Source organism: Nuphar pumila, chromosome 15, assembly GCF_984573655.1.
Source record: "Nuphar pumila chromosome 15, dmNupPumi1.hap1.1, whole genome shotgun sequence".
In the NCBI taxonomy this organism is placed as follows: Eukaryota; Viridiplantae; Streptophyta; class Magnoliopsida; order Nymphaeales; family Nymphaeaceae; genus Nuphar; species Nuphar pumila.
Window position 1 is genome coordinate 73,408,610 of NC_143263.1, and position 15,652 is coordinate 73,424,261.

Here is a 15,652-nt window from a genome sequence, read left to right on the forward strand (position 1 = left end):
ATAAAAAACTAACAAAGTAGGGTGTAAGAACCAAAATTCTGAGCACGACTACTTCTAAAGAAACCAGGTGAGACAAAGAACATGGATAAGATTCCATGTGCTAATTTGAGTGAGTGCAGATTATCACAATTTGCAGAATTTAAGTAACCATACATGCAATAGGTTTCGTATACTCACCAGTAGGGAACAATAAAGTAGTAGCATATAGCAAGCATTAAGTAACCAAATCTTTCAGCATGCTTTTAGGAAGTAAAATTACATACACCCACCATCATATCATGATTTAGAGAACAATTCAATTATACATGATCTAGTGCAGACAGGAAAATGCATGATTATGTGTAATGCATTATTCCTTTTGTTATCTTTCATTTAAATTTCTCTTTTCTATATGTATGCCCTATTAAATGCATACAACTTTAAGTTCTTTCTTTTTAATTATTGTTGCCTGCGGATACACCAAACGGGTACAATCCTCGAGGTTAATTTAGGTTTTCAGGATAGCTTAACACACAATTTGTAATTCATTACTGGGTTCCAAACTTAACCATCGACCGAATCACCTTCGGCATATTAGACCTCCACATCTAATGTCGGGGACACAAGAAAAAAAAAACTCAAAGATCGGCTAACAACAATTTTGACCTTCATGTTATGTTCTACAAATCTACTACTAACAGGGTTACAGAAAAAAAAAAGCATTCAAGAACCTTCTTAAGCCTATCTTGAAATGAAATAAAAATAGCGATAGGCAAAACTCAAGCCACCTGGGTTTCTCGTTTCCTAACTAAGAAACCCCCAAGTCCGGGGTATCCCTATAAGAATCTCGGGACCTCCACGGCTGGGGCCATCCACTACCTCAGCCCCCCCCCCCCTCCCCCACATCGACCTGATTTGGGGATTTTACGGGTTAGGGTTAGACCAAAATAACCCCATTGATTCTTAAAAACCAAGAAAGTAGCCATCTAACGGATTTTCGTGGCTTCTCATCTCAAACCCTTACACGAAAGTGAACCCCTGTTCGATCCCTCACCAAGATTCAACGAAGAACCATACATTTTTCGACGATTTTTCCGATGATCGGAGACAGCCGTTACGAGAGAAGGGTCGGCTGAGGGCAATCTTTCTCCTGTTGTCGAGCCTTATCAGTGTTGCCGTGAAGGTGGCGATCGGCAGGGAGAACGAAAAGGAAAAGGTGGTGGCCGTCGATGGCAGCAGACAGTCGGGAGGCTTGCCGACGACGGATCTCCCTCCGGCGTGCGCACAATGAGAGAGAGAGAGAGAGAGAGAGAGAGAGAGAGAGAGAGAGAGAGAGAGAGAGAGAGAGAGTCAGAGGAAAAAATTACCGAAATGAAGGGGATGCTTACCCTTTTAACGAGATGATCCCCTTCTCTTCCTCCAGAAGAGTCGGAGGGGGTCGGTTACTCCTTGCGAACTCCCCCCTTCCTCTCTTGATTTTTCTGCAAGAATCGTGCCCTAGGCACGATTCTTGTTTTCGTAACTTTTAAAAGCACTCACACGGGTCCTGGTCTGGGTCCGAGCTCCGCGACCCGCAATGCTGGGTCCATTGTTAAAATGGATCTGGGTCGCCCGTGAATGGTGGATCCTCAGTTGGATCCATGTGGGTCCAACTATGGATCCGACCCATTTTACAAAAATTTTTACTATTATTTTTCTTATAACCAATAATATTAGTTATTTACTTATTTTAGAATTGTTATTTTACGTATACTTTAATACCCATTTTTTAGGTTTCTTATGGATTCGGGTAACGGGTCCTAGGCCCAAATCATATAAAATCACTTAAATTTTCTGGGTATTACAGGGTCAGGTTCAAGGACGGAGACATTTAGGTAAGTTAGAGAATTTGGGTATAAGGTGACTGTGAAGGCCTTGGGTTTGAGAGATCTGATTATGGATCAGAGTCACCATGTGATGAACATGATTAGAGGGACGAGAGAGAGAGTGAAAACTGGGGCAGGTGAAGGTGTATATGATGAAAATGACTCAGATGCAAAAGACACTCCTGTGAGGATCAGACTGGTAGGTAATGACGCTAAGGGTGAACTTGGTTCAAGTATGGTGGCAGTGGAGTATTCAGTGGCATATGAGCCTGGAGGAGAAGTAGGCAAGCAACTATGGATCATAGTTGAGACGATGGGATGCTATCTTGGATGGACCGTAGGTTCTGTTGAACTAGCTCCATCAGGAGTTGCTAAGGGTAGTGGTGGAAGCACTATCGGGAGAGAGATTCCCCAACGTGCAAGCTTAGACTGGGTTGGAGTAACTGGTACACCCTATGTAGCAAAGTCAAATTCACCAAAATAGACATGATGGGAGATGCAGGTGCTAGTGGTGTGAGGTTCAAAGCATATGTAACCCTTTGTCAGGAGGCATACCCAAGAAAGAGACAGACTTTGGTTTTAGGTTAAATCTTAGAAGAGTTATAGGTTGTTACAAGTGGGTAAAATACATAGGTGTTGGTAGTCAGGTGGGTGCTTGAAGATCAACTCATAAAGGGATTTTCAACCAAGAACCAATGTTGACAACTGATTGATAATATAGGTTATTGTTCGAAAAGTGTCAACCCAGAAGCCATAAGATAAGGAGGCACCACTTCACATCCTTAGACATGTTTTCACAATACGCCTATGTTTACGCTCAACCAGTCCATTTTGTTCAAGCGTATGTGGGCACAAAAATTGATGAAAAATCCCATGAAGTTGAAGATATTTCTCAAACTCAAGACTAACAAATTCATCTCCATGATTAGATTGAAAATTTTTAACCACAAAACCAACTTGATTTTTTCAACAACGAGCTTGAAATTTTTTAACCAATCAACTACTTGAGACTTGGTTTTCATAGGAAAAAACCAAGACAATCGAGTAAAATCATCTACTTTTAAAAGATAAAATCAAAATCTTTCATAAAAAGTCACAGGGGCTGGACCCCAAACATCGACATCCAAGAGTTCAAGAAGATGTGAACTACATGATTGAGAACACCCAAATGGAAGTTTGTGAGCCTTTCCAATTAAACAATTTTCGCAAACTTTTATTTGCTTGTCTCTATTGAAGGAAATAACATTGCTAGATTTTAGAAAAGAAAGTATTTTCTTGTTGGTGTGCCTGAGCCACTAATGCCACAAATTGAACATTGTTTTCCTTCCTGCATAGGATGCCATCAACTATGAGTCACTAGATTTAATTCAATACAGACTGGCACTAGTTTTTGGTCTCTTGAGATGAATCTTGCTTGTTTGCGGATCCTTAACAATAAATTCATATAGAGTAAATTCGAAAACACGGTCATTATCTTTTAGTAATAGCAGGAACATGAAAGATATTCTTTAATGCAAACTTGAATCCTTTAGACGATAAAACCAAGAAACCTGTCTGAGAAATAGATAGGGTCTTACCATTGCCGATCATGATAGACTCATTGCCTTAATACATGGATTTTTTGGTGAACTAATGATCATCTATGGTCAAATGATTAGTTACACGAGTTTTAGAGTACTAATAATCATCAGTACTTTATTGCAAGGATATGGCTAAGAAGGCCTTCAAAATATCCCAACATTTTTTTGCTATGTGTCCACACTATCTGCTGTATTGACAGATGATAGGTCCTTACTGGTTTTGAGCAGGTCCTTGAATGGAGTTACTCAAATTTCCTGGGAAATTTTGACCTTGTCCCTTGCCTTGATTCCAATGACCCCTATGGGTATGTTTGATGTGTCGTTCCCAACGTCATTCAGACAAAAATCTCACTGGAAAAGGTGATTTCCAACAAATGTTAGATGTGGTGGATGGCATTCCACGCATCCATCACATCCTTATACACATAATCTTTTTGTTCCACCCTCTCCCCTATTACAAAAGTAACAGGGATGAGGAGAATGTTCATTTCGTCTGGACAGGCGCCTCTTTGAGACCCATCGCACTCTGCAACCCCCTCGTGATCTCCTCCATGAAGCTCAGGAGGGCCTTTTTGTTTCTACCCTTTAGGAATGATGACGAAGAGGAAGCCCAAGGAAAGCCTCTTCGACATCGTGGGCTTGAGTTTTGCCCCTATGGCGAAGCTCAAGAAGACGGCAGTAAACAGATGGACAGGGTGGTCATTCTCAACGTGGTACTACGAGATCCTCGAGAAGAGGAAGACGCTCCTGGTGTGGCAGCAGAGGCACGAGTTTTTCGATGCGCTAGAGCAGAACCACTCATCCTCATGGGGGAAACATGCAGTCGAAGGATGACCCAGGTCGGCATTCTTTCTATTAATCTCTTCTTTGTTGTGATTATCTGCATTTTGGTTTCCATTGTTTGATTGCATGAGAATGGTATTTCGTGTGCAAATGCTTGTCCAAAAATTTGGGAAAAAGTTTGGAAGATTTTCATTTTTGCTTTGTAATGGAATAATTTAGATGTTATTAACCATATCATTTTGCAACTAAATTCTAGACTTTATGTTGCTTTTGGTTCTTGAGAGCCACTACTATAATTTGTCAATGAGATGTTTATGAGACAATGTTTACCATTCGATAGATCCCTCAATTCGTTGTTGAGGCTAGTTACATGAGCAACTGCAAGCATATTGCTTGTACCCAACCTCGTAGAGCAGCTGCAATGTCTGTATCTCATCAAGTTGCAGAAGAGATGGATGCCACAATTGAGGAAGAAGTTGGTTACATCATCCGGTTTCAGGACTGTAGCTATTTAACTGATAGTATGCTTTTGAGAGAAGCAATGACAGATCCACTTCTGGAGCGTTATCGAGTAAAAAATTTGGATGAGGCCCATGAGAGGACCCTGGCAATGGATGTACTCTTTGGGCTTCTTAAGGAAGTTGTGAAAAGCAAAGCTAATCTGAAGCTTATTTTTATGAGTGCAACCGTTGAAGCAGAAAAGTTTCAACATAACTTGTTTATGGAGGAGACCTAAGCATGGATTGCAAGCATGGAACATGCTTAGGTCCTATAAGGATAACATAATCAGACATGGTACATTCGGGAGAGTTCGGTGTTGAGAAGCTATCCCCTTTGCCATATTCTGACGAATTTGGAGGTTTTTTGGTACCAGACATCAAACAGTAGACATTTGGAACATAGCATCCGAGTACGGTCCAAACAAACGTTGGACTTGGAACAATTGTTATAGAATGAACAAAACCAATGTTCTCTTCCATCTTTTTTGCTTATTTCGTTCAACTCAGGACAAGCCATCAAACATACCCTATAGGGTCCACACCCTCATCCTCTACCTCATGAGGCAATGAAAGTAGTCTGTGTTGACTCTTGTTTCTCATATTGCTTGGGATGCAATATAATTACACATTTCTCCTGATTTATAAGGAGATCATATAAATCTGCAAAAGAGTGGTGTGATGACCTAATGGTTATAGATGTAACAAAACTCTTGTATTCAATGGGAAGACTGTTGAGAGCAATTTGAATAAGATTGTTGTCTTTAACCAGATGATTGATAGTAGCAAAAAAATCTGACAGAAACTAAATTATGTCTAGATAGGCGAGTATATCCATGCTCTCATTAATAAATATGAGATCCTTTTTCAGGATCATAAGGCTTAATGGCAATTGCGAGCCATAGGCTTTCTCAAGCACCATCCACACTTCATAGGCTGTCTTGGTTCTCATAATTTGATCAAGAACTGCTTCGAACATAGTCGCTTTGATCCAGCTCAAAGCGACCTGATCGTATTTGCACCATGCATGGAAATTAGGATTAGCTTTCTCCTTTCCTCCTTCGGCAATGACAAATTTGATTGGTTGAGGGAACGAGCCATCGACGAACTTGAAAAGGTCTTAGCTCATCATTACCGACTCGATTTGGGATCTCGACAGTAGGTAATTTTTTAGGTTCAGTTTTATTGAAACTTGGTCGGCGATGGCATTCTACTGCATTATTGTTTCGTTGGATGCCATTGACACACTCGCGGGAACTTGAAGCTCTGATACCATGAAAGGATGAGAGACAAATGAAACCTTACTGAACTCACTTGTTCACCGTGAGTGTAAGGTAATCCATATATGGTAAAACAAAAAGGATACAACTCGCCTCATTACACCTAGAATCTTAGATAAGACTTCAGTTGTGAAATACAACCTCAAAAGAAGAGATACAAACAGACTTGTTACAATTTGTTACATTTGGAAACAAATGGATAGGAAAAGGCATCATTTGCCTTTTCTCTTCTTTGGAATGAGCTGGGATAGTTGGAGACTAGTCCCAACTTGTTTATCCTGAGAAGCGATAGAGTCCACAATATTGGACTCTATCTGCTGAGATATGTAGTTACTCTGGGAAGAGATAGAGTCCATCATGGTGGACCCTATCGGCTGAGTTGGTTGCTGATGTGTAACTGTAACTGTAACATTTGCCTTAACACCTGCAAGCTGCAATAGAATTCACAGTCCTAATAGGTCGGAAGTTGAGATGCTTAAAATGAACTCTAGTTAACTCGCTCTAGCAGTTGCCTAATAGAAAAATTCCCACTGCTTCTGTTGAAACGTCACACCCACATGTATGTTAATGGGATGAGAGCTAGCACCGGCGGCATGTTCTTTTTTTTCAATATAATCTTTCTTGCTTTCAAAAAAAACAAAATGGCTACCATGAAGATTTTTTTTTCAAAGATTACCATCAAGAGTTAGGACGCAACTTGTGTCTCCACGTTGCATCCAGCAATGATCCTCAACCTTGGTTTCTTCTCCCACAAAAAATGATTTGGTGACTGTCTCTACGTTTTTAAAATCAATTCGTCGGTCTTTAGATGCCAACAGAGACATTATTATTATTATTTGTGGTATTTGTTGTAATTCAACCAAATTGCCTTGCTCGCTTTTTTACTTTTTCTGTTGGGACAAGGAAACCCTATGGCACATCGGATGCCTATGCCCTGCTCTTAATTGCTGAATGAGAGCTATAGGAGAAAATGATTATTTTGAGTTTTTCAAAAACCACGATACAAACATGCTAAATGTAATATTAAATCTTTTTTAATTTATTTACTATAATAAAAACATGAAAAAATTGAAAATATCAGTGATGTTTGTTACTATGAGAACCCTTTTGTCAGGCTTTATTTCCACAGGTTTTGGTGAGTCCCGTTGAAACGTGGGACGATAAAGTGCTTCAGGGCTTGTTTCATCCCTCGTTTCATGCTTGATTGTGGACGGTGCGGCTGCTGGGAATGGAGGATCTAACAAACGATGGACACGGCAGACACATAGAATGTCATCCATCGCATCCCTATTTCATTGTCCCCCACTTCCTGTTATGTTGAGAACAAGACGGGGAGAACGGTTTAAAAAAAATTGGAAGAGGGGGGGGGTCTAACCCTCTCTCTCTCACCCTTGTGCAGCAGTCGGGTGAGGCCGCCGGTGGAGAGGACACTGGTGGCTGGCCAGGATACCCTCTCTCTCTCTCTCTCTCTCTCTCTCTCTCTCTCTCTCTCTCTCTCTCTCTCTCGCTCGCTCGCTTACCGGGAGGGTGTCATTGGTCCTGTTTCTATTGGGTCGATTCAACAAGATCAAGCTTGCTCTATGCAAATATGCAAATGAAGTTCTTTGAAGATGAGATTTTTAGGGGCATCAAAGGTTCGTCGGGGTGGAAAGCTTCAGGTTCTGATGGGTTTCATGTGGATTTCTTCAGAATTTTTTGGTCTTGTGTCAAGTCTGATGTTATTAACATGTTTGATGAGTTCTATCACAATTCCAGATTGCCTATTCAAACCCACTTGGCAATTATATCTTTAATTCCAAAAGACGATGCTGTCATTGATATTTTTAGGTTTTGCCCAATTTCTGTTATGAGTGCCCTCTATTGGATGATCGCCAAGGTGTTGGCTAATAGGTTGAAGGTCGTGGCTCACCAAATATTTTTGAACTCTCAGTTCACTTTTATCCACAATAAGAGGATTCAGCATTCTTATATCTTGCCTTGAAGTCATTCACTCCTTACATGGTCAGCCCTATTTTTCTCTTAAATTAGATTTTCATAAAGCCTTTGATTCTGTGCATTGGCCCTTCTTATTTCAAATGTTATCCAATTTTGGCATTGGTCATCATTTTTCTAGGTAGGTGAGGGAATTGGTCTCTAATGCTCAAGCCATGATTAAGATTAGCAACATTAGAGGTGGCCAGATCAAGTTGGGGCATGGGTTATGGCAAGGCTGCCCTCTCTCGCCTTTACTGTTCAATGCCATTGTTGAGGGTCTCGTGGTGTTGCTTAAGCGTGCTGTAGAGAAGCGCTTGATAGATCCTTTAGATGTTTCAGATTTTTCAGACTATATTCTTATTTATGCTGATGATATGATTATTTTTTGGCGAGCAAATGTACAACAGATGCTTAGATTCAAACTTATTCTTCAATTCTTTCTCTCTCTTTCTGGGCTTTCTCTAAATGATAACAAATGCTCTCTTACTATGTTCAATGTTGAGTCTTCTATGCTTGCAACAGGACAACAGATTTTTAATTGCACGATCTCTGAGTTGCTGATGACGTATTTGGGTCTGTCGTTACAAGTGAAGCACCTCTCCTCCGCTGCTTGGGCTCCAACTATTCAAAAAGTGAAAAACAAGTTTTTTTTTTGGTAGACGTCTTATCTCTCCATCGTTGGCCGTTTAACTTTAATCAGACATGTTCTTTCCTCTATCCCTGAATTTTTTATGTCAATGTTCGTGATGCTGGTAGGTGTGGATAAGCAGATTTGTCATTTAATGGCAGATTTTCTTTGGTCTGGGTGTCAACTCCAGGGTAAGCATCATTTGGTTGGTTGGCGAACGGTGGTGTTACCTAGGCGTATGGCTGGCTTAGGTGTTTTTGCACCCAGAAAGAAGAGTATTGCTCTTGTGGCCAAGCAATGTTGGATGGCCCATCAACCGGGTTCTCCTTGTACTCGTTTGCTTTATGCTAAATATGGTGCTTCTGATTTATCTCTTCTTCATCATGGAACCCGGGGGTTGGCAATCTCGCACTTGCGAAGCATGTGGCTGAGAGCCTTATCGTTCTTCAGAGATCAAATTGAGGATGCAAGAAATTACGATCAGTGGTTGTAATGGGCGATTGTGCCAAATGGTGCGTTCCACACCCACAAAGTGTATAGATCGTTGTTTTCCCTGGGGGTCGATTGGTTCCTTGAGTGCGTGTTATGGGCTAAGGGCCCTTCACCAAGATCTCGGGTTTTGGCTTGGTTAATTTTGCATGATAGGGTTTAGACTCACAGTTATTTAAAGAAGTTGGGTTTTCAGTTTCCTAGCTGGTGTGCGCTTTGTCAAGCTGATGAAAAAACTACTTTTCATTTATTCTGGTCCTGCCCAATCTTTGTGGTCCTTTTTAATAGGACATGGAGATCTCCGGACCTAATTGTCAAAGAGGAGTCTTTTGCGCTTGATCTGCTCCTGGGCCCTGTTCAGATTAGATGATGCAAGCGGTGGAGGCTGATCTGGAAGACGTGGTTGCTTACTACTTGGTGGTTTGTTTGGATGGCGTGCAATGATGCTATTTTCTATCAAATTCTGGTCATCCTTAATAATCTTGTCCATAAAATCCTGGTTGATGTATATGTGATTCTACGTATACAACTTAGAGACCTCTCCTTCCCTCTGATCAACGTTCACTCATCGGTGGTGCCTTCTAGTCCAGTGGATCTTGGTTGAGCTTGGCTTTGTTGTCTGTTGCTATCTGTCTGTAGTTTCTTTTTCTTTAGCTTCTTATTTTTCTATATTTCTATTTATGTTTTCTATCTTGTTTGGTTCATGGGTTTAACATTTTATTGATCTTCATGAGTGGTAATGTTGATCTTCTTCTCTCTCTCTCTCTCTCTCTCTCTCTCTCTCTCTCTCTCTAGGGTTTTGATTAGGGATCTAAATAAAAAATTTCTTTGATTAGAGTTTTAAATAATTTTTTTAATTCAGGTTTTTTATATTTAGTTTGATTAGGGTTCTTTTATTTTTTTATCAGAGCTTTGAATCAAATATATTTGATTAGGGCTTTTGATATATAGTTTGATTAGGGCTTTTCTTTTATTTGATTAAGGCTTTGAACCAAATTTCTTAAATTAGGGTTTTTTATAGTTAATTTGATTAGGTTTTTTTCTTTTATTAGTGCCTTGAATCAATTTTTTTAAGTACAGTTTTTTATAGTTAATTTGATGAAGGATTTTCTTGTATTTGATTAGGGCTATTTTTTTATTTTCTTTTATTAGGGTTTGAATTAGGATTTTTTATATTTTTATGATAGTTTATTCATAGTTTCTTTGATTTCATGGCTTATTTATAGTTTATTTTTCTTGTAGTTTAGTGTTTTTTTTTATGATTTACTTTCTTGCATTTTAGAGTTTTATAATTTATTTATGGTTTTTGCATTTGTATATAAAAAATTATGAATTCTTATTTTTTCTCAAATTACCCAAAATTTAAACATTTTTTTCATACTTATCCAGTTTGAAGCATTCATATATATATATAAATATCAATTATTATCTTTGTCAAATTACCCAAATTTTAAATATTTTTTGTTTTTAGATCCAATCTGAGATCTATATTCAAAGTTAAAATCCATAATAAACATGTTAAAACACTCATATGGTTGGGTGGATCGAGTTGTACAATCCAAAATGAAGTTTTTCGACCCATTATCCATGTGGGTCCATGTTGTCTGCACAACGTAAAACAAACAGTGAACTTTGGAACACAACTTCCTCCATGTACAATCGAAACAAATGTTGGATGGAGGGCAGTTCTTACAGAAAGACATAACCTTTGTTCTATCTGCTTTGTTCGTTTGTTCCATCCAATCTTGGGCAAGCCATCAAACATACCCTCAAGGTGCGTTGAATCACAGACAACGCATCCTGTCCTGTAAAGTCTATGGACGTTGCAGGGCACGATGTCCTACCGCATCCACCCACCATAAAAAAAAAACTCTTTACTTTTTATTGTCCATTCCTGATCGTTCGCCGTTGTTTCGTGTTGCATCCGCATGATGCACCAAATCAGCGTATGTGTGCCCCGAGTTTGCGTGGGTACTACCCTTGAATGGATGATGGTGGGACCTATAGACCTACCTGCGTGTCGGAATCAGATGATCCAAGAATTGATTCCTATAAAAATGAAGCATGTAGATCATATCCGTATGATTAAATTTTAGAAAAATAGAAAAAAAACCCTTCGGATGGGCTAGAAAAGTGGTAGGCATCTACCACCTATCACTTTTCTGGCCTACCTCGAGCCAACAAGTATTTTTATGTTGTTTTTTGCAAATCTAACCCCACAGATGTGTTGATTATGATCAATTTGTAAGGAAACAGCACTTGAATAACATCATAATTAAAACTTGGATCAGTTGAAAGATGGCAAAGAACCATGAACTCAAAACATTTCATCTTCCAACTGTGTCATTTGTTTTTATCTTTTGAGTTGTGATGTATTTGTTATCAGGCAACAGAGAATATTCAAGACATCAGTCACGATTTTGAAAAGCCGACAACATACTTGAAAAGCAGCTCTCTAGCTCCATTGTCCACACATAGGTTGCTGCCAGTAAACTATGCTAACTTCAGAGGCAAATTCAAGCCTTTGTCTATGGAACCAGAATGGGTGGAATGGCAGGGTTGTCCTCTAGAGTCATTTATGATTTTACTCTCGACAAAGTTGCGGTGCTGAACCTATCACATAGTTACATCAGAGAAGTTCATAAGGAGCGAGGGTTGCTAAATATCAAGGTAAGAAAATTATAAAAAGATGCTTGCCCACTATGTAGCCAAATGTTGTTTTCATATTAAAATGGTGTTACTCTTAGCAGGTTATGGACAAGCTACATGCTCTCAGCAGGTGTTGCACGGGAAACAAGGTCAATCGTCAGAACAAGTTTTCTGCATATTGCATTGTTGGTGCTGCTTGTATTCTAACAAAAGATTTTGTTCCTATCAGGTTTTTTAGAAATTGAAAGTTTTGGAGCTGAACAATTGCAAGAAGCTAGCTGCCACTACAGACTTTTCTAGTTTCCCATTCTTAGAGAAATTAACACTTGATGGATATAGTGACTTGGTCCAAGTTCATGAATCCATTGGGGTTCTACAGGGCTTGGTTTACTTCAATATGCGTGGCTGAAGAATGCTAGAAAAGCTGCCTGAGTCTTATTTCTTTAAGCTCTCTTAGAATCCTGAAGCTCTCTAGCTGCTCAAGGCTTTCCGCTTTGCCTGAGCATCTGGGAAGTTGCAATGACTAACAGAGCTTCTACTTTCTGAAACAGATACACAAAGTATACCTTATTCCATAATGCAGTTGAATAAATTACAACGGCTGTTATTGGAAAACTGCAAGGGGCCGAGTACATTGCCGAAGTTGATCCAAGGATTCTGAGTCTCTAGAAGAGCTCATGCTAGATGATGCCGAAATAAGAATATCGCACTCCATAGGCTGTTTGAAGAAGCTCCGAGTACTTAGTGCTAAAAACTGCAGTTCCCTCACCGCATTGCCTACTTCAATTGTTGATGCACTTAATTTAACTAAGCTTTTCCTGGATATCACTAACATTAAAGATCTGCCTGACAAAATAGGAATGTAGGAAAATCTCTTGGAGTTTTCAGTATGCCGATGCAAAGAACTCACAAGTCTGCCAGCATCGATGTGGAAAATGAGAAGTTTGAAACGCTTGGATGTGACTGCAACAAAGATCACCAAACTACGTAACGATTTTGACACGCTTCTAAGCTTGGAAAAAACTGAATATGGCATTGTGTAAAGGTCTAGTCGAAGGATTACCCTATGACTTCGGAAGGCCCAAGCTGTTGAGGCATTTAGATTTAAGGGGCAGTTCCCTCGCCGCACTTCCACCTACTTTCTCTGAGCTAACCTCATTAGAAACATTTGAGAATGAATGACAGCAAGTTTGGTAAACTTCCAACAAGTTTGAGTGATCTCTCACACCTCAAGGAACTCTCTTTAACATGCTGCAAAAAAGTGTTGTAAAATTGAAACTTCTCAACAATTATTGGTGGGGCCGAAGTTTGGAGGGCGCACAACAACGATGCTTTCTTAAAAGTAACAGTTGTCTCACCGGGGTTGAACCAGGTGCAGAAGTGTTGAATCCATTCTCGTTTCTAGGATGCAACTAAGCTTGCACCTCATATGCAATACATATCACTCTGACACTAATTAGATTAGTCACCACAATACAGCTACCCTGAACTGCTTCGCAGGAAATGAGAGTGAGGGAAAGAGAGAACACAGGAAGAAGAAACTCGCAGATGGATAGAACCTAGTATGCATGGGTCCATAAAAGTCCATTATGGATCAAACGGATAGCATACACCTATTAAGATCCAAACGGAAAGCATGCACCTATTAAGGCTCAAACAACCACCCACAATAGGCTGTCTGCGCCTGCTAACATCCCAACGTCTCTAGACATGTTGAGGCTAGGTGTCGCCCTTCAGTTAGGAAATGCAACAACAATATTGGCTATTGTTTTGTACTTCACTTCAGTGCTGGAGCTGACAACCACACCAATACAGACTGCATAACCTAATGTTTATTTGCGATAATCAATGCACCTTGCCCAGCCACCATCAGAGTAGGCCTGTAGAGTGAAATTGTTGGACCTTGATATGAGTACATCATAGTTGGGAGTGTGTTTAAGTAGGGGTGGCAATCGTGTCGGGTTGGCGGGTCGACCCGACGGGTTGGCGGGTCAGCATACCTCAACCCGAACCCGACCCGTTTATTAAACGGGTCGGCTGTGGAAAACACGAAGCCGACCCGTTTAATAAACGGGTAACCCGACACGACCCGCCAACCCATTTAATAAATGGGTTGGGTCGGGTAAACGGGTTCTCAGGTTCACGGGTCAGGTTGGCGGGTCGACGGGTTGGTGGGTTGGCAAACGGGTTGGCGGGTTGGCCGGTTGACCCACCCGCCTAACCCGTTTATTAAACGGGTCAGCCGGGTTGGCGGGTTGGCATACCCCCAACCCGAACCCGACCTGTTTAATAAACGGGTTACGCGGGTCGACCCGTTTATTAAACGGGTTGGCTTAAGCCCAACCCGAACCCGCCTAAGAGGCGGGTTGGTGGGTCGTGTCAGGTTTTGCCACCCCTATGTTTAAGGTACCGAAGTATGCACCGCATACGAGATGTTCGACCAAGTGAGAGTAGCATATTGCAGGGCACCTACCATGCTATGATAGATGGTGGGATTGCCACACTCTTAGCTCGAAAGAGATGACAGGTGCTTGATAACATTGGTGTGGATAGAGGTTTGACAACCAATATGGTGGTCTTGATGAGTATGTCTGACATGTGTTTATGTTGAGAGAGTAGGAGACATTTTAAGGTTTGTACATGCACTACAAGGATAGGATTAATAGCTTTTTCAGCAAGATAAAATCTCACCGCTATGGATAAAGCAATAACGATGAGATTTTTGTCGTCGCTAATTAATAGGTAATAGTAAGAACATAAATATTTCACCGTCATTACTCTACTACAGCCATGAATCTCATCGATATTAACTTCATCAATAACGGCGAGTTGGATATCCCCTAGAATATCTTGCCCATGCACACATCTCGCCATTAAAGACATATGTATAACAACGAGATTCTTTGGTCATTAGATATTGATGTTAAAATACTTTAACAACTATATTTAATGACCAGAAAATCTCACTCTTATAGATCAATAATGACTAAATATAGAACTGGCGAGATATAGATCTTGTCGTTATAGGGTTTTACTCTATAATGACGATAATTATATTGTCATTATAGAGTGACATCTATAAAAATGGCCTGACATACCCTTTTTATATATTTTCTCTCTCTCTATGATCTTTCTCTATTATCCTGTTATCCCCCTTTCAAGAGACCTGCAACCGCCGACTAACTTCCACATGACAGACCATCACTGGACGGTCGACCACCATCTCTACTCCTCTTGGTTCATCGGCTGCCTCCACTATCGACACTAGAGCCTCCCCTGATCTCCCTATTCCTCTCGCTTGTTTGGGCGCCCCCACTGACGTCGACCCCCCTACCATTTCCTCAGGTTGACGGACATTGTTGACCATCTCTGCAGGGTCCCCCAGGTTACCTAACGCCATCGATCACTTTTGTGAGCCTCCCCTGTTCACCTTCTGACCCTCCCTCGCCCACTAGCCATCCCTATGACCCAACAATCTCTCTCTCTCTCTCTCTCTCTCAATTTCCTGTCTAGCCCATCCACCATTCAGCGCCACCACCACTATCGGGCTGGGTGAACCTCCAACAACCTCTTCTTCCTCATTTACACATATTTGTTGGCCGCTAGGTCCTCTTCTTCCTTTTTATTTCATTTCAATTTTTTTTTAAATCATAAATGCATGCTTGTTTTGATTTTAGGGGTTATATTTATTTATTTTTCTAATTGGCATAATGAATGATGTTTTTTAGATTTAGGTTATTGATTTAGTTTATTTTTTAAACAACGTGAATGTTTAATTAGGTTTTTAGGATTTATTATGTTTTTTTATTATCATTAGGCATGTAATGAATGTTTGATTTTCACTAGAATATTAAAGAATTTTTAATTAACATAAATGCTTGATTTTTTTAGCATTTAGGGTATTGATTTGTATTCTTGCAAATAACAT

General features: G+C 40.2%; 1 long non-coding RNA gene across 1 annotated transcript; it reads left to right on the forward strand.

Moving 5' to 3' along the window:
- The first annotated feature begins 3,930 nt into the window (after nucleotides 1-3,930).
- LOC149815599 (uncharacterized) lies at nucleotides 3,931-12,677 on the forward strand. The gene is made up of 4 exons (XR_016428064.1): nucleotides 3,931-4,263; nucleotides 11,462-11,745; nucleotides 11,826-11,873; nucleotides 11,954-12,677. It is a non-coding gene; the product is annotated as an uncharacterized LOC149815599 (long non-coding RNA).
- Nucleotides 12,678-15,652: the final 2,975 nt, after the last annotated feature.